The sequence below is a fragment of the Ambystoma mexicanum genome, chromosome 8, assembly GCF_040938575.1.
Source record: "Ambystoma mexicanum isolate Mex_15411 chromosome 8, UKY_AmexF1_1, whole genome shotgun sequence".
In the NCBI taxonomy this organism is placed as follows: Eukaryota; Metazoa; Chordata; class Amphibia; order Caudata; family Ambystomatidae; genus Ambystoma; species Ambystoma mexicanum.
The window spans coordinates 305,938,324-305,956,753 of NC_090929.1; the positions used below are offsets into that span (position 1 = coordinate 305,938,324).

General features: G+C 43.8%; 1 pseudogene; it reads left to right on the plus strand.

The window, feature by feature from the left end:
- The first annotated feature begins 16,926 nt into the window (after positions 1-16,926).
- LOC138471515 (trafficking regulator of GLUT4 1 pseudogene) lies at positions 16,927-17,385 on the plus strand (annotated as a pseudogene).
- Positions 17,386-18,430: the final 1,045 nt, after the last annotated feature.

Consider the following 18,430-nt stretch of genomic DNA (forward strand, 5'->3'; position numbering starts at 1 on the left):
TTTCCCACTTCTGACCATTTTGTATATGGTGGAGACCAGTTTACTAGAGGTCAGGGGCTTAATTATATATTGTTGGGCTGGGTGAGCGAGTGGGGTGTTCGGGAAGTCAGACCATTCAGTTTTCAGTGTACCGCTAAGTCTATAATATTGGAGTTGAGTCACCGCGTTGTGTTCCCCCCTTTGCCGTAGGTCATCCCACTGAATGAACCGCCCTTTTGTACCAAGTCCTCCAGTTGCTGGACACCCAGTTTTTGAAAGTGATATCGGCAAGTCAGGGTGGTAATGGGAGTTCGCTTCCATTAGGTGGGCCACACTTTCCCAAGTTCTGCACGTCACATCTACGGGTTGAACCTCTCCCCTCGACCTTACACCTCTGTTTCCCCATAGCATTCTCATTAGGGCATCAGGGACAGCCACTGCCTTCGCAGTCATGGTATGCAGGGAGTTAGGGCTGGGGGAATTCCATCCCGCTATATTTTGCAGCTGTGCTGCGAGGTAATAAAATTGCATGTCGGAATATTCTAAACCGCCCTGTTCGAACGTTGTTGCTAGGGTATTGTACGCTATCCGGGTTTGTTTTCCGGCCCACACCAATCTAATCATAATTTTCCTAGTGCGTGTCCATAATGTGTAGGGGGCCATACCGGTACGTTGTTAAAGATGTATAGCATTTTATGCAATATAACCATTTTGGCCAAGGCTATACGGGGAGCTTGGGATATTGGAAGCAGGATCCATGACTCTACTTTTTGTTCGTGGCTTCCAGGACCTTCATGTAATTATCCTTGTACAGCGCCTCGACAGTCGTAGAGACTGTGATAGCTAAGTAGAGCAGTCCCTGGGGGCACCATCGGAAGTCCTCGCCTATGTCTGTTTGTTGCACACCCAGGGTTAAGGGGAGGTCTTCAAACTTAGTCCAGTTAATCTTAAAGCCAGATAGTTCACCAAACTGAACCACTTCTTGAATTCAGGGGACCAGGTTTTGCTTAGGATCTTTAATGTAAAGTAAAATGTCATCTGCGTATAAGGATATGACAGTGCAAATTGAGTTTACGCAGACCCCTTGGGGCGCATGCAGTCCCCTTATGTGACATGCTAAGGGTTCCATAGCCAGGGCAAATAGGATTGTTGAAAAGGGGCAGCCTTGACGGGTACCTCGTGAAGGGGCGATATAATCCGACATCAACCCGTTCGTGTATACTACAGCTCTAGGGGCCGTATAGAGTAGCTTGACCCAGTAGATATACGTGAGGCCAAAACCTGACTGACGCAGCACCTCGAAAAGAAAGGGCCACTCGACAGGGTCAAAGGCCTTCTCACCGTCAAGGGCCATTATCTCAGGATTCACGTTATGCATTAGGGTGAATAGGCGCCTCAAGGTGTTTTGGGTAGACTGGCCTGGGATAAAACCAGCCTGGTCTAGGAGAACCAGGGCTGGCATGTGTGGTAGTAATCGATCAGTTAGTATTTTAGCCAGAATTTTGTTGTCTGTATTTATCAATGATAAGGGCATGTATGATGCCATCTATTGGGGATCTTTGCCCGGTTTCGGTAGCACTGTAACTATCGACAATCTGGTCGACTCCAGGAGGGTGCCCTTTGATATGGCGCTTTCATACATACTTAGTAGTTGGGGAATCATCAAGACTGCATATGCCTTGTAGAATTCAGCCGTTATACCGTCTAAACCAAGGGCTTTACCATTGGGAAGTGATTTGATGGCCTACCGGATCTCTTCTTCTGAGATAGGGGCATTTAACGTGGTTCCCTGTTCCTGATCGAACCATCCCAGTGCTATTTCGTCTAGGTAGCGTATCAGCACGTCATGCTCAGCAGTATGACGCGATGCATATAGCTGGGTATAATATTTATAGAATTCTTTATTGATCCCTTGTAGGTTCTTGACAGCATCCCCATTTTGACCGACCACTTCCGTTATAGGAGCGGAGCATTGTTCCCGTCGGATGGTCCAGGCCAAGGATCTACTTGGGCGTTTCCCCTCTCCAAATTTTACCGCTAAGATTGGGTCTCCTAAAAAATGTTACTCACTGTCCGCCAGTTGTCGATGTTCATCCCTGCGTAGTCTGAGCTCTCGTCGGATCTCAGCAGAGTCTGAGGCGTCCTGTTTGTTCTCCAGCTCTCTAATGGTTTCTTCTAGCCTCCTCATGGAACCTCTAATAGCTTTTAAGACCCCTCCCTCCTTCGAGATTCAGCATCCCCTAAAATAAACATTGAAGGCTTCCCAAATTTTGCCCGGGTCAGCGACTGATTCTTCATTAGTTTCGAAGAACGTCCTTATATCCTGGTCTATCTCAGCCCGGAACGTGACTTCTTCTAGATCCGTGGCTCTAAAGCACCAGCAAAGTTGCCTGTGGGGTCCCGTGAGGTCCGAGATGCGTGCTATTACAGGGGAGTAGTCAGAGAGGCTACGGGGGAGTATTCTAGATTCTTTAACTTTCCAGGCAATGGAGGTGGTCACCATGATATAATCAATTCTAGACGAGGTGCAATCTACTCCGTAGATAAAGGAGTATTCTCTGGCATTGGGGTGTTCGCTCCGCCATATACCGTGAAGATTGTGATATGTAGAGATGGAAGCCCATGCCCTCGCTGCTTGGGGGAGGGCTTGTTGTGATGTAGCGGACCTGTCTAATTCTAGAGTAAGTGCCAAATTCAAACCACCCGTCCATATAATCTCTTAATTCGTAAATCTCTGAATGTGCCTGGCGCACTGGTGGAAGAATTCGGGGTGTCTGCATTGGGAGCATATATATTTAAAATCAGAAGTTTTGTGCCAGCCAGTTCCCATGCTAGTATTATGTATCGGCCATCCCAATCTCTGATTTGCTTATGGAGTCTACAATGTAGAGAGCCATGGATGTACATGGCCACCCCCCTAGAGTGAGAGGAGTAGGACGACCAGTACCTATGGATTCCCCAGCCAGCTAGTTTGGGGGGAGGTGGGGTTTGGGCCAGCACGTTCACCTTGTGGTTTATACTAAAGTTTGTGATGACACGAGCAGTGGTCGAAGTGGCAGGAGCGTTCGGGAGCGGTGCTCCTCAACTTCTTTTAATTAAGTTTTACCATTCCTATACTTTTATTTTAAAAGTTCCTGTTATGACGCGTACGAGTCGTGAAGTTGCTACTAGCATTGAAAATATCTGTAACCTGTGGACCAGACAGTTTGTGCCCTACCCTTTTCCCAACCAGTGCCCACCCACGCCAGAAACTACAACTCACTGGCTCCTACCCCCCCCCCCCCAACAATTCCCCTTTCTTAAACATAAGAGAGAAACAAAGCGGCAGTGCCTGCGGTAATTGGGGCACCGTAGACAGCCAATAGGCACCACATGGCAACGGCCAAACATGAATGTACTATGCCCAACGCCCGATCCCTCAGGAAGCATTATTCAACAGGCACCCCCCTCAGGTTCTTATTGCATATTTGTCAAAGGATATCATAGTGAGGTCAGGGCGGGTGACCCGGCGAGCCACCCAGGTCTGGTAGATTCTTGGCAAAGCGCTCTGCCGCTTCTGACATGGTGATAAACATGGTCGATCCATCCACTAAACACGTAGTTTGGTAGGAAACATCATCGAGTATCTTACATCCTTGCCTCGTAGGATGTTTTTTGCAGTCTGGAAGCTTTTTCACTGCTCCTGTTCTGAAGGACTGAAATCCGGGAAGAGTTGTATGGTGGAGCTGCCCATTCTCAGTTCTTTCTTTTCTCATGCTGCTGGCGCTCCGGTGCCCCCGGGGGCATTCTCGTCGCTAGCAATTGGTGCCCCCGCTCTACCATATACATATTTGACAGTGGGGGATTATCAAGTTTATCGACCAGGAGCTGTTCCACAACTTTTTCCATATTGGCTATGTGTGTGGACTCTGGAATTCCCACAATATTATTCCTTCTTTAGCGCCCCTCCAAATCCTCATTTTTGGTCATCACTTTCTTCACTGATTGCTGGAGGGTAGTCATCTTGCGCTGCAGTGAGGCCACTTTATCCTCGTTGTCCCCGATCCTCTGTTCTGTTTCTGTGATACGCCCGCATACTTTCTCAATGTGTATCGCAGAGACGTCCATCTTACATGTGAGTGCATCTATTTTAGCACCAAGACTGTCAGTGCTACCTTTCAGCACTAGTAAAGTCTGGTTCAAGGCGGTCACATCCACTTGTTCTGTTGCCTGAGCGCGCTGGGGGGAGGTTGTAGCATGAGTTTGGTCCGCACACGCGAACTGATCGATCTTTGCTTGTTTCTTTTTGGCATTAACCATAATAGTACAGGGGTCTGTACACCGGGCAAGCTGCCGGGTCGTCCCACCGGAGTCCAAATCTGGGTCTACCAGTGCCAAGAGCGTGTTGTCACCACTGCGCCTTTGCCGTAGGTGTCGATCGTCTTGGTCATGGTCAATCTTGCTCAGTGGAGTGTTCGTGCCTGTACAAGCTCTGTCAGGGCGCTTCCACTCAGTCCCATAAGGTTCCTCATCCAATCCGGATTGTCTCACTCGGCTTTCCGATACCCTGTGATGTATAGACAGTGTTTGCGCCCTGGTGTTGATGACAGGGAGGTAAAAGATAGTTTCCCACCAGCTCTTCAGGGGGGCCTTGGGCCTTAGGTGCAGTTGCAGCGCTGAAGAATCTCGGTTATTTCATAGTGTCCCCATCGTCACAAAGGAGTCGCTTTGTGTGTGGCCCTACGTAGATCGTCCATCAATGCTGTAGCTCGCGCTGCCTGGGCTGCTCTCTGTATCGCGGATCTTGGTTTACTTAGGTACAACCCCACGGCGCCAGAGACTGGTCATAGAGTGAGAGTGGTGTTGCTGCAGGTCGGGCTGGTTCAAGGGGGCTGTGGGGGCCCCCAACCTACACAGCTGCTTGAAGCTGTGAGATGCAGGGCTTTGGATAGCGCCAGATCACCAACGCAGGGTTAGGGGGTGAATCAGTTTCTGTTGTTTCCACTTCCAGTTTCCAAGGGGTCTGCCCACCACACAGGTACCACTCGGATCTTACGCTAGGTAATAGAGGTGTTCTTATATCAGCCTTTGCACATGAGCCAATTACATTAGAGGCCAGGTAGAGGTCAGGGGGAGAGCGGAGGCAGGACCACACACTCTTCAGGTCCGGTGTCCCATCAGCAGTTCTAACAGAGGGCGCAGACCAGCACCGATACCGGCGTACCCAGTGGCTCTGTCACCCGAACTGGCACAGTCCGGCGCCATCCATCGCCTCAACCGAGGAGTCCTGCATGTTGGGGGGGACAGCCGCATCTCGCAGTGGGCCGCACCAGGGCCCTCACCACTTCTTGCCGGCAGCCCAGCAGTTTTCAGTGCTCCTCCACGGTCAGGGACAGCGAGGCAATCAGATCCCCCAGGGCCCCCAGCATAGGAGACCAGCTGGTCCTTCGTTCAGGGCCGCAAAATCACATCCGCTGTGGTTCGGCCTTCCTCAGGGCCATAAGGTTTTAGGGCACTCTCAGGGTGCACGTCCGGTACCCCTTGGTTGTATGGGCGCATGTAGGAGCTATTCGACCGCTGGCCGTTGCTAGGTGTACATCATCCACTCTCGGGGCGAGGATCGTATAGAGTGCAGCATGTATGTCGATGGCAGGCGCAGCGTGGTTGCGGTCAGTAGCTGCTCCTAGGATGCGTTGCTTCGCTTCTCCCTTATGATGATCCGGTCTACCGTTGTGCCCTGATTACACAGGGCCGCAGATCTTCTGAGTGTCTCCCGCTGATCATGCCAGTTCTGCTGTACAGCCGCACTACGCCGGGAGGTCTGCCCTTCCCCTACTTATCCAGGGTGGCAGGGTGTAGGCCTGTCGCAGGGCTGTAGTGAGGATTTCTCCACCATATTCAGGCGTCTTCCACCTCGTTGTTCCTCCAGTCCGGAGGGTATATGGGCAGGGAAGTACAGGATGGTTAGCAGATATTTGGATGCCGTTGCCGAAGCTCTTTCAGGAAGCAGCCATCTTGGTTGGCTGCTTAATAGCGACCCCCATGTAAACACACTATTAAACGGGTGATCGGGAAGAGGTTTGGGGGATTTGGGTGAGTCAGCAGCATTTGACCCTCACTCCGTTCTATGGTTGGTCGCAAATGACACAACAGCTCCCTAATAAAAAGTAGGCAACAAGCATTTCAGCCTCTACCCGAAGACTGAAGACGCAGAAGAAAGCCAGCCAGACCTTTCTGATCAGCTCAGAACGGCAAACTCTCTTTAGGAAACGGCCAAATGAAAAAGTCAGCAAATGAGAGGAACAAAATAAAAAGAAGACATACAAAGAGTGGATTCATATAGCAGAGCAAGGGAGTGGGTGGGGAAATGTATAAAAGGTGGAAAGTGGGTAGGCTTATAAAATAAATTAACATGAAAACTATGTGTCAGACAAACGTCTTCAAAAAAGGCTCATTTTGGCCAGTTCTTCAAAATGAGGGAGTCGCTAGTCTAACACATAATCAAGCTATTTAAAGACCAGCCAGCCAAGTAAGTCCCGTATTGATGCTTCAATAAAATAGAGTTTCATGTGAACACCTGATAAAACTGAATAATAATACACGGGGAAAAGATGCTGGGAGCTTGTTTCCATAGCAACCATTCACACCAACTGCACATGCATTCATTTTGTGCAAAAGCCTGCTCGGATACCTGCCCATCTGAAAATGCCTCACTGTACAGGGCTCTAACTTGTTAAAATGCGTATATGTGTTCTTTATAGACGAATGCTGTGGTTGGATTTTCGACGGTGCAAAAATATAATTTGGTGTTCAAGATGTTTAAGAAAGGTAAATTGAGCCTATAAGTAACATCAGAGTGAGCACTATATGTCGTACAGTGCAGGGATAGCCCATCAACAAAAGCAGTTCTAGGAAGGAAAATAACTACGTCAGGAGTGTCAGATACTGGGTTCACATGCTTGAATACGCAGAGAATGTTAACTCATTATGTGACTCTCCAGATGTTTTGGACTTCAATTCCAGTGATCCCTGGACAGCATAGCCAATGTTTTAGGTTCACGGGAGATGTGGTCAAAAACATTTGGAGGGGCACATTATTGAGGAACCTTGGCATAGAATAAGGGTTGCAACAATAGTTCGATGCTATAAATGCTATATTATATTGTTCTATGTTGTGCTACATAACGTTATGGTACAGCATGGTATGGTATTTCATGTTGGTGGCTCACATAGATTCACATAAGCTATTAAGTTTTACATTTAGTCAATTCATATTTTATATATACATTATTTTAATCAAAATATAAATGTCAGTCTTGGGATAGAAAAGCCATCCGTGGATGTCAGGCGATTGGGTTGCCCGGTCCACAGCTGGGTGTATGCTGATCGGCATACTGATGAGGTTTCATTGCGGAACCTTACACATGCCTCTCTTTTTAGAATAATCAGTGTCGCTTCAACATACAAACAATGGCCTTCTATAATGATTACAAAGATTCGAGGTATAGTGACTGAACTGTGTGATCTCTTTTCCCTGAAGAAGGGTGGATTGCGTGCACATTACTTCAACCCCTCAGCCGAAACACGAGTTGGCATCAATAACTCTTTGGAGCTAAAGTGGACTACCCCATGTTTATAGATACATACCCTAGTCATTAAGCCTTTGGCAATATAGGGCTGTTAAATAATATGGCACATTTCATTCACTATAGTAGTGCCAGACTATATTGTACATCAGTCCCTTAATGATTGCACTTTGAACTTTAAATGGTTATATATGCACAGTGTTGTTTTTATTAGCGTGTGCGTCAGATTGTTGGTACATGTGTGGGTATGAATGAGTATGAACGTGATTGGTTGATGTACTTTTTAACATCATTTTACCAGCTGCTTGTTGAAGTCTTTGTTGAAGTTTTTATATGAATGAACAATTAACAATGTTTTTCTGTCTATGGCTTTACGTGTCATATACATTTTTCACAAAGTTTTTATTAAATAGATTTGAACACATGTGTGTTGGTGATTGATTATTTTTTGGGACACAAGAAAAACATTTTTTCTTAATATGTTTGTTAGATCATTAATGTCGTAAATTGAGTGTGGCAATCAGTGGTATATTTGGTCTTTCTGCTGCCCCATGCCCAAATAAGTGCATGTGTCCACCCACCTTTACTCCACCTCTGCCAGACTCTGCCCCTTTATCAGATTCTGTCCCTTCAAAAAACGATGTCTGCGTTGTACAAAATATACCCATTCACCCCCATTTTGTCCCACATTTTGGCTCCAGCACATTATAAAGACGTTTTTATGGTTGCAGGGATTAGAACGTTATTGCTTTGTCTCTATTAATTCAAGCCTGTCATCTTCTATGTTACGTTAGTTGAATGAGGGTTTTCATTTCTCTGCTGCCCAAGATTTGGCAAAGGCTGTGTGTTCTACAATTGAGTTCCTTGGATGTAATTGTTATGGCTAATTGTCTACTTTCAGTCAAGTCCGAAAACAATCTTTTAGCGGAAGTGATAATACCATAAGCTGTCTGCCAACTGCACACAAGTGAGAGAAGGTTGGAGTAAAGAATTTTAGTTTCAATGCTAATATCTGGTTTATCTCACAAATTGCCTGCTGTCATTCTATGAGAAGCACCTAGACTGGTCTGTAATATTAATGTAACATAACTACATTTCTACATTCAGTCTAATGTTCAAGTTTACATATGAAATATATACAAATGGTATAGGCACATCGTATAGAAATTTTGAATAAAAAGCACACAGCCTGCTTCTCATGGTTGCAGCTCCGGTGCTAGCAGGGGGCACAATGGAAATAAGGCAAGTTATCTGCTGCAGCCGATGTACTTCCAATTTCTTGGGCTGGGACACCATTAAAATATGGCAAAATCTCAAGTAAAATGTGCAAATTCTTCCTGGACATAAACATCTCAGTAAAGTAAAGAAAGTTGCAGAAGGTTGTTGGAATCTTTAGCTGTGCATTCTTGCAGTGGAGTAACGGATAAGGGGGACCCTGACCATTCATGTGTGGGAAGCAACAGCATTCTGCATAGTTGCACAATACAGGCACATACCAAATACATACTGTTTGTGGGTGTTTTTTACTCTATGGGTCTTGCCATCTTTCGTTTAAGGTAATTTAACATGTTGCTTAAATTCGTAGAGCTGGTTGAACTGTACTAAACATAGGAGCATTTTGAGATGTGTGTAAAGGTTACTCATAAGCATCACAGTTATGCATTGTATGACATACCTTGCAGTTGGTTCTCCTGGTAGTACTCAGCGTGCAGCAGAATGTCATCAAAGACACATGATACACCCAGCAGGGATGCAATTTGTGTGCTTAGCACTAAGAAGCTTCTGTAAAGAGGGCAGAATGGATATCTTTATGGGTCACCTTTACTGCTGTGAAACAGTGTGCACCTTTGGCACGCAGTTTTTGTTCTCATCCTTCTATGGCTTTGTGTATCCTTTGACAGGTTTCTTGATATGCTTGCGCATTCAGGTTTACTCTTCGCCATTCTAACTTCTCTGTGATCTATTTCATGCTTGCACCTTTTGGGCGGCCACACACCTCTGAAATGTGGGGCCGGGAAGGGAAATTAGTGCTTGCTTCTTTCTCAACATTATTTTAGTGCCACCTGTGGGAACTTTGTGCTTGACTTAAACAAAGGTGTGTTTTTAATACTGTAAAATTATGCAACATTTTTAACGTCTACTTTTCTGAAGGGAAAACCCTAATTTTTGCAACCGTTTAAAAATGCATGTCGTTTTGAAATATACAAGTGATTGCTTAACACAGTGTATGTGTGTATTGATTAGAAAGAACTCCAAATACTACAAATGTCAATAAGGTATATCAACTGATAGAGGCCTGGATGGTGGAAAGTAAACTGGCATTGAATAACGAAAAAACAGAGTTGATGGTGGTCAGTACACAGAATACAATTCTAAAGCTTGGAGAAGAATATCTGCAGTTCCAGGTTGTGGATTGTCTGATTGCCACAAAAAAAGAAAGTCAAAACACTTGGAATATATTTAGATCAAAATCTCAAAATGCAGGCTCAAGTGAATAGTTTGGTTTCCAGCCCAACCTCTATATTAAGTTGCTAGCACAACTATGACCATATATCTACAATACAAACTGAGAGTTTGGCGAGGACCATCATTGGGCTAAAATAGACTATTGTAGCAGTTTGATAATCAGGATCTCCAAAAATGATTGTGCAAGACTACAAGTAATACAGAATACTGCAGTTAGGGTCATAGCTTTCTTAAAAAAGAGAGATGACATTTTGGATGCAAGGAAAGAATTACAGTGGCTCCCCATAGAGGTCAGGATTGAAAATCGTATTGTTATGATCACTCATAAATGCACGGTGATGACGAGCCCGGCATACTTAGCTAAAGTCTTAACCAGCAAGCCACTTGTATGTACTCTCAGATCTAATCATTTGAACTTGTTGAAGGTGCCTAGATGCAAGCATACACAGGTGAACAAATGTGCTTTCTTTGCAGATGCACCACAAGCTTGGAATTGTATACCTCCTGATTTGAGAGCAACAAAATCTGTATAACTGTTTAGAAGAAAATTAAAAATGTTTCTCTACAGTTATTTCTTGCTTCGTCCCTTAATATATGCCTCATGCCACTGTATGGCTGTCGTATGACGGCAGATAACTTGTTTGTTTTTATCTGTATGTCTGTCCTATGCCTGTATGCCTCCGGGCCACTTGGTACGCTACATAAATGTCTTATTAGAATAAAGATAATGTGAAGTGGCAAAAATAAAACCAATGAGGTTTTGGCTGTTTTGCATATTAAAGAACATTTTGGGAAGTTAACGATGACCAAATAGCTTTATAGCTGTCATTTATGTCTGTGAGAGTTGTATGATTGAATCACTAAACAGCTAAAGCACGCTGGGTTTGGTACGCATTATTTTTATTTTTTTTATAAAACAAAAGTCGCCCTAACAAGAAAGCTTTTGAAAATATCAAGCATGTATACAAGTTTGACAATCAAATACTTTAGCTATCAGAGTGGAATGACTGCTAACAGCAATACATTACTCAGTGTTGTGATTGTGGATCAGCCAGACTCAGAGAACAAAACTGTCTTTATATTTAAGAAATGACAATCAGTAAATTGAAAATAAACTGCAATGAAATGCAGCTCCAATGGCAATCTGCCGCCCTAGGACTGGGCCTAGTCGGTCTTGTGGTAAATACGTCTATGGCGGCAATGTGTCTTCTTTGTATGCATTGGGATAGAAAAGCAGCAGCATTTCACATGTTAATCAGATTAAGGTTCAACATATAATGGAACAAGCGCATACCTACATTTCTATGTACCAATATCTTGTCGGCCTCCATGTGCGTGGGCGCATATGTGCATGTGTATGTAATGAAATGACTGCTGACCTCCAGGAGAACAAGGAGGAGTAACGGCTTAACTGCCTACTCAGCCCTCGCAATATTACAAACAAACAGTGATCCCAATCATAAAGGTTAAACAAGCACAGTCAAGAGATATACTTCCTTTGCCTTTTGGGGTAAGGTGGGCCGAGAGTGGGCTATACTCATAAGAGGGGTGTTACTGTGATGATAGTAGCAACCTAAGCAGCAATAGTACAATACTCCAAAAATAAATGAATGTTCAATCAAGGTTCTATAAAAATATATATAATTAAAAATGCCAATATGCAATATAAAAGACTATAAAAACAACAACAACAATCCACCCTTGTCAAAAGAACACAGAAAATGCAGTATGTAGATGGAGTAAACACTTTGGGTACTGTAGAAGGGGTGCAAGGCAGGTATTTGCAACAGTGTCACTTTAAAAGGATAATTCTTGAAGACAAAGGTGCAAATGGGTGGCTTAAGTGGATCAAGGGGGCTGCACATCACAAAGGTATCTTGACCTGTTCTTGGGTGTTTGACAACATCGAACCAGGCTTCAGGATGCTGTCTTTGCAGTCCAAACTGGGTTTAAAGGTTGGGGGTAATGTTAGTCCAGGTGGCAAGTTGGGTTTGAAGCGGAGCTCCATGCAGTCCAAAGTCAGCTTTTGAGAAATGCAGTTCGGTGAGACCACCAGGATCAGTTAAAAGGTTGAGCCAGTTTGAGATGATGGTTACCGCTGGGTCAAGTCAACAAGTGGCACAATGCTTCCAGTCAGGGCGGTTAGATGGGGTGATCCCGGTGGCTTAATGCATTGTTCGAAGAGGCAGTGGTTCAAAGTGATGTGTGCAGCAGTGAGCTGAGGTTTGAGCCAAACAAGTGTCAAGCCTTACTGGTGTGATGCAGTACATAGTCAGTTTGATGAATACAAAATAGCACTTCAAAGAGTTTCAAAGAGAGTGCCAAAGGCAGCACTGTGGGTCCTGATGATTGGCAGGCATTGAAACGCGGTAAACCAGTGTTCAAGAACACTTTGAAGCTGCAGAATCCAGGAATCCAGCTGCTTTGGCTTCTTCGAGTTCTGGGATTCCCAATCGAGGGGCACAGGGACAAGATTAATCTGTGTCCTCTCAGTGGTTGAAGTGGGCGGGAGCGGTTGGGAGTGGTGTTGCTCTACCTTTTAAAAAGTTTTCCTGTTCCTAAAATATTATTTTAAAAAGAAACCGTTCCGGAATGGTTTCGTTTTGAAATAAAAGTGTAGGAAGTAGTTGAAACTTGCACTTCAGTGCACTGCACTGAACACTACCTTCAATTGCAGATGCGATTATGTGGGGGGTTGGATTGCACAAGGGAGAGGGCGTGCAATGTGGTTTGTAGGGGGAGGGGGCAGGCCAGCAGGGAACATAGTTCCACTATTTCTTTTCGTACACTTCAACCACTTTTTCCTCCGCACTCCAAGTCCAGTGAGGCTAGCTGGCACCTGCAGGAGTCCTTCAGCTCTGTTGAGGAGCCTAGGAAATGGTGCAGCTGGCAAAGAGTGCAGCTGCAGGTTCAACAGCAGTCAACCCAATATTCCCTGGGGATGGGTAGGGACCAGGTCTCGCCTTTGCATTGGAACACCTGTCTTCAACTCTGACAGAGGTCTTTGGAAAGGGCTGCTCTCCCAACATGATTCAAACTAATTATTCTGACCTTAAGAGCACAAAATGTATCAAAGAAGGAGTGGGAGACCCATTCCTTATAAAGATAAAAGACCACAGACCATGGGATACAATCTAGCCTGCTTTAAGGGCTCACATTTAATTTCTCTCAAGGTGGCAAGTGACTTTTTCATCATACTCAAAGTGCTATGCTCTGCAATTAGGTGGAGGAGACAGAAGGAAAGAGAAGCCCACTGAAAACCAAAATGGAGGAACCCTTCCTCCAGTCCCTTCTGCTCTATCTGACTGTTTTAACATTGCCCAACTCCCAAGCCTGCCGCTTTAAAGGCCATTTATTATGCAACACCCCGGTGTCGGACTGGCCCTTTTCTTACTTGTGTGTGCCTCTTTTAAGCATGTTTGCCAGCACGCCTCCTACTGAAGGTTTCCTTGGCTGGAGAGGTGTTATCCAACCTCCAAGGTATCAAAGAGAGGCAGCTCTCCTGCTTATTGCCCTGCTGGCTGAGGCAGAGAAGGGCAGTCTGGCTACGAATCGACATAGACTTTCCGGAGCCGGCCTGGCCTCACAGGATTGACATGAGTATGATGCAAATCTGTTGTGGCATTTACTATTTGTGTGCTCTATCAGTCACCATACCAAATCCCAGGTATTTATTGCGTGTTTTTAGATATTACCCTGCCACTAGACAGATTTTATTTCACAATTATTATGGTTTTGGATCAGTGGTGCTGATTCGAATGAGACCACTGTCTGCAGTGACTTTGGTGCCACAACAGCTGTCAAACAGGACACATGCAGCAAGTGAACCTGCTCTGTGCCGTTAAAGAGCAGGAGCTGCAGGTCAGGAGGAGACTGATGCAGCAGGTAGCATGTCTTCACCATGCTATTGCCACAGAGCTTTCTGAAATGGGAGTCTGTTTATCAGACCACCCTTTCTGAGTTAGAAGTACCCTCATAATTATATTATTTAATAAAAAATAAAAGATCAGGGTTTTCTCACACTCACCATATGGCAATTGCTTACAGTGCAGAGCTCTCAGTTCTAGAGGGCCCGATCATTTAAGAGTTTGCAAACATGCTGCACCCTAGATGAAACTGCCTTTTTCCGACCCCAGCACACTTGTACATCGACAAACCCAGCAGAACAGAGGATCAGAATAAAAGCAACAGAACAACCATATGGATAGGTATACGCTTGCATTTCTCTAGGCAGTGGTTCCAGTGATCAATACCCCTAACTATTGAACCCAGCCAGGTTTTCAGAATTGCCAACAAATATGCAAATACTCGTCACAAAAATAATTACATCTAAACTTTTCTAATTCATGTGCATTGTGGATCTCCCAAAAACCTGGCTGCATTTTATTTTCCTTTGTGTGGACAACGACAGCTTTATTTGTACCCACTTGTCCAAGTATGAAGTTCTGCCAGGTTGCCACATTCATCCTGTGGGCATTCTGGGCAGAAAAGGTGTGATGAAGTTTTATTCAGGATGCTGTGAGACTGTCAACTTCATGTTCAAAACAATGTATTAACATACAACAAAGACTTCATACATGTATTCGAAGCAATCTCTAAACCCTAATTGGCCCCATGCTGACAGAGCTCACACTTTCAATGAAAATATAAAGAATGCCCTTAAAGACAGAATACATCTTTAACGAAAGTGTACAGATTGTATGTCTTACTAAGATATTCAACGCTTCCTTTCAACACAAAACAAATATACAGTGGCACACACCATAGGACATTCATTATTTCATTTTATTGTGTTATAGTTCAACAGGATTTTTCACAGTTACAAAAAAAGAAAGAAAACACATTACAGTACAATAGATCATTATTTCATATAGATTAGATCTCGGTAATTATCATTAAAAAAAACTAAATAGCTAATGTTTTAAAATGCTGTCAATATAGTTAACAAGAAAAATCGAGGATTTTAAAAGTCCATTATTCATAATTCCTACCTGAGAGTTGTCCCACATCAATCTCGCAAAGTTCATGTTTCAACGTTTCCCCATTAGAGCAGAGGCAATCAAGTGGTAGTAATTCCTTGCCTATCTTGGGCATTTGAGCTCAGTTCTTGACATTTTTTCTCAATTAACGCTGATAGCCTACACAGTGCAACAATTAAGGGTATTTAGTTTCCAGTTCAGCAGCGTCGCCAGACTGATCCTATTTTATATAATCAGGGTTATGAACACATTTCCTAAGGTACAACATATACTCTGTCCCCTGTATAAAGCAACTGATGATCACATGTCTGTTAGATTCCAAGATGTTCAAATTTGCATACACTGCAAAATCTGATGGATTGTGCAATACCTTGGCGTGGTCCACAGTGTTGGTAACTGATTCAGCCTTAATAACAATACAAATCTCCTTAGATGAGGGGACGGGCATTCTATCATGTATTTCACTTAGTGGACAAAGTTAAAAGTCATGCGAGAAAATTCACTCAAAGTTTTTAGTGACGTTATGTGCTCATGATTTTTATACTGGTCCCACTGCTTTGCCTTTCTTTCTTTTTTTTTTTAAATTTGATTTCATTAAAGTTTTCAAAACATGTCAAAAACATTACTTCTGAAGAGATGGTCATTTCCCAACTTCGAACCCATCCGATTAACTCTAAGAATGTATTCATTCCATTTTTTAAACTCTTGTAACAAGTGTGTTGTAGTACTTTTCTTAGCATTCCCCATCCGTTTAAGAAGCAGGCATACAGGCTTTGTCATGGCCTTTACATATAGAATGCCTGTTGTTTTTTTTTTTTAAATGTATTGTGTTATTGGTTTAAAAGGAAACCTTTTACAATTAACTAATGGATAAAAGGAAAATACCAAATATCATAACAAGGAAACAAAATCAAATAAAACAAAAAAAGAAAAGCAAATAAGAAGTGTGTAAAAATCAACAATACAGTAGAATCACTCATGTTTACAGTGAATATATAATGTACCTAAAAACGAAAAAAAGAAAATGTATAAACAAAATGTCTGTTTCTTTTAGAGCCAAGTCAGCCAGCGAGGTCAACCCCAGCTCTAATTGCATGCCGTCTACTGGTATACATTGAGGTCAACCCAATAGTCTAATCCAAATGGTACTCTTCTCCAATACTTTCATCCAGGTGAGATCATTGGCATATCTTGCCTCTAGCCCATAGAGGATTGTTTCTGCAACGCTCTGTTAGTGAGCCAGCATAATTCCCTTCAAGCTGTATCCTGCCGCTCTCTCTGCACATTTTCTGATCGTTGACATTAAGACCAAGGCCTTTCTTCGTTTGATTTGTATTTGCTCCATATGCGTCTTTGTTGCAGGCACGTCATTTGGGGGTTGCCAGTTTTTCTTTTTTTTAAACAGAAGCTGTGGAAATGAAAAGCTTACCAAACATAAAATGTATTGAAATGCTAATATTGGCGGTGGGGATCGATGTGCGGGAGGTGTCGGGTTTGCCTCGTACGAGTATTTCAGCAGCATAAGCGATCTGAAGCCTCGGTCTGGAGTTTGTTTCAACTTTCACCCTGTCAGGACTGTTCCACTCAGCTACCTCTAATGGTGCTGGCGGGGTTTGGTGGACCAGCTTGTTAGCAGCAATCACATATAGGAGGCGAAGGGCACACACAAGCGCTTCAGCTGGTGTAGAAGATCCCTATTTAACAGAAACTCTCCCTCTCGCCCCTTTGGTCCTTAACCCCATAGGAAGCAGGGTATTTTCTGACTTTTTCTTCTAATGTGCAAACTATCTACACCATCCCGAGCACACTGCAGATGTAGGGCTTCGGCACTCTGCTTCCTTACATACTTGCTGGACCACGATGGAAAAATGCACCTGTCTTGAATGCTAACTTTCTTAAAAAGGGACGCCAGTCAGACCCCTTCATCAAAACCCAGAATGGCTGTCAACACTGATGCCCACAATGGGAAGGCACTGAGCAAGTGGTCCAATGCCCATCACACTGACTTGCAAGAGACTGAGAAACTGCTTTTCAGCACAGTGAGCAAGAAGGATAATGGCCTGATGAAATCCTTCTTGGTCACTTTGTCCAGCGAGGTATCTATGGACATGGACCAGAAAGGCTATGGCATGCCTTACAAGTTGGGGTCTGCCAGGCAGCTCGAGTCGGCACTGTTCTCGCCCTCCAGGGTCAGTCTGGCCAGGGCATCCTCCACAGCCACCACCAATGCCCAGGAGCAGGAGAGAACCACAGATTACCTAATTCTGGCCATATTCACCTGCTTCTGCAAAGTGTGGCCAGTGAACATTGTGGCTCTAGTCATTTCCATTATGGCAAGGAACAAGACAAGGACTTACCTTCTCCTTATTAAAGTCATAGCACGATTAAAACATTAACAAAAATAAAATTAACTGTCTATGTCTCCCCTCCAACATCCCACAGCGCGAAGTGAAATGCGAGCAATGTGTGCTATTGGTATGCAGAGAAGGTTGCTGAAGCCTTCACTACAACTACTGCCAGACGTGTGTGCTTTCTGCAGATACAAGTTCCATTCTACACAATTATGTACATTCAAATCAGTAGAATTAATGGCGTAACGTAACACCAAATGTTGGGCCCCCCTGCACAATATGGTAAGGGGTGGCTGAGATTTCCATGGTAAAAACCATTTATCTAAATAACTTGACCATGACTTGACCATGGCTTTTATTTGTTATTAATTTGCTAGTTTTGACTCATCGGTGGCACTTTAAAAGCACTGAGGGAGGCAATAATAGCCATTGTAAAGGCAGAAGAAGTCTATTTTTCATATATGGAGCTTTAGTACCACCCAATCAATCCACATAGGTGGCGTTTTAGTTCCACCATTCTAAGTTTTTTCTCATATAGTATAAAGAAGGCTTTATTGCAAGTTGCTCTGCCAGGCGACTCCTTAGAATCCCTTTTAATTCCTCATATGAGGTGCTTGAGTATAGGCCACAAAGTATTTGAATTCCAAATGCTTCTGAAATGTCGCAGGTCACTGGATTAGGACGGTAATAAAGCTCAACCGTTCAACAATTAAGCAGAAAAAAATACTTAGTTTTAATGACAATCAAACATAAATGCCCTCTTCATTTTGATTACACGTGTTTTTCAAATCAGGGCCGAAAATGACATGAAAAATCAATACGACTGTTGTCAGGTAAGTAATATCGGGGTCAAATCCCGATATCCAATAATCCTTTTGTTTGTGATCGCACGCGTCGACATGTCATTTTCGGCCCTGATTTGAAAAAAGGCTCAGGTGAGCTGAACCACGTGTAATCAAAATGAAGAGGGCATTTTTTGTTTGTTTGTGCATTAAAACTAAGTATATTTATACTTAATGGCGCTGAGTTCTGGAATTCTAATTTTTTTCTACTTTTTCTCATATAGGTCACCTCCATTATTTCTGATTTA